Genomic DNA, 588 nt, shown 5'->3' on the forward strand with positions numbered 1-588 from the left:
CCTGGTTTAAATCTATCATTTCCCCAAATTGGCGACAAACATGAGAGCTTAGATACCTAATTGATATTGTATTTTTGAGAAAAGGATTTTCGTGTTTTTTACTAATTGTTTGATTTCGGCTGCATAAAGATAATTTGTCAAAGGTAGCTATGTATTGTTCTCAATGTATTCCACGATGATGTATCCGTGGTAGAAAAAAATAAGTAGCAGCGCAAATTGAGCTGCCCAATATACACTTAACATTAGGCAACCTAAGCCCCCCTCGGTCATAGGGCAGATATAGAAGGGAAGCCGCAGCCTGGGGCGTTACTATTCCATATAAATTTGGTAAAGGTTTTATTCAGGAGAAAAGAAGGAGGTTGGAATGTGTAAGGGGATGGACTGAAAAAGATAAGAATTTTGGGAGAATGGACATTTTAATAATATTAATGCGACCTATAATAGAGATTGGCATCCCATCCCATCTTTCTAAGGAATCTAATATATTTTTTACTAAGGGATCATAATTAATTGAAACAATTTTCTTTATTTCAGGATTTTTTTTTTTTATTTGTCGGTGCTTTACCTGGTTTTAACAGAAGTGAAATA

This window comes from Etheostoma spectabile, chromosome 15, assembly GCF_008692095.1.
Source record: "Etheostoma spectabile isolate EspeVRDwgs_2016 chromosome 15, UIUC_Espe_1.0, whole genome shotgun sequence".
Classification (NCBI taxonomy): Eukaryota; Metazoa; Chordata; class Actinopteri; order Perciformes; family Percidae; genus Etheostoma; species Etheostoma spectabile.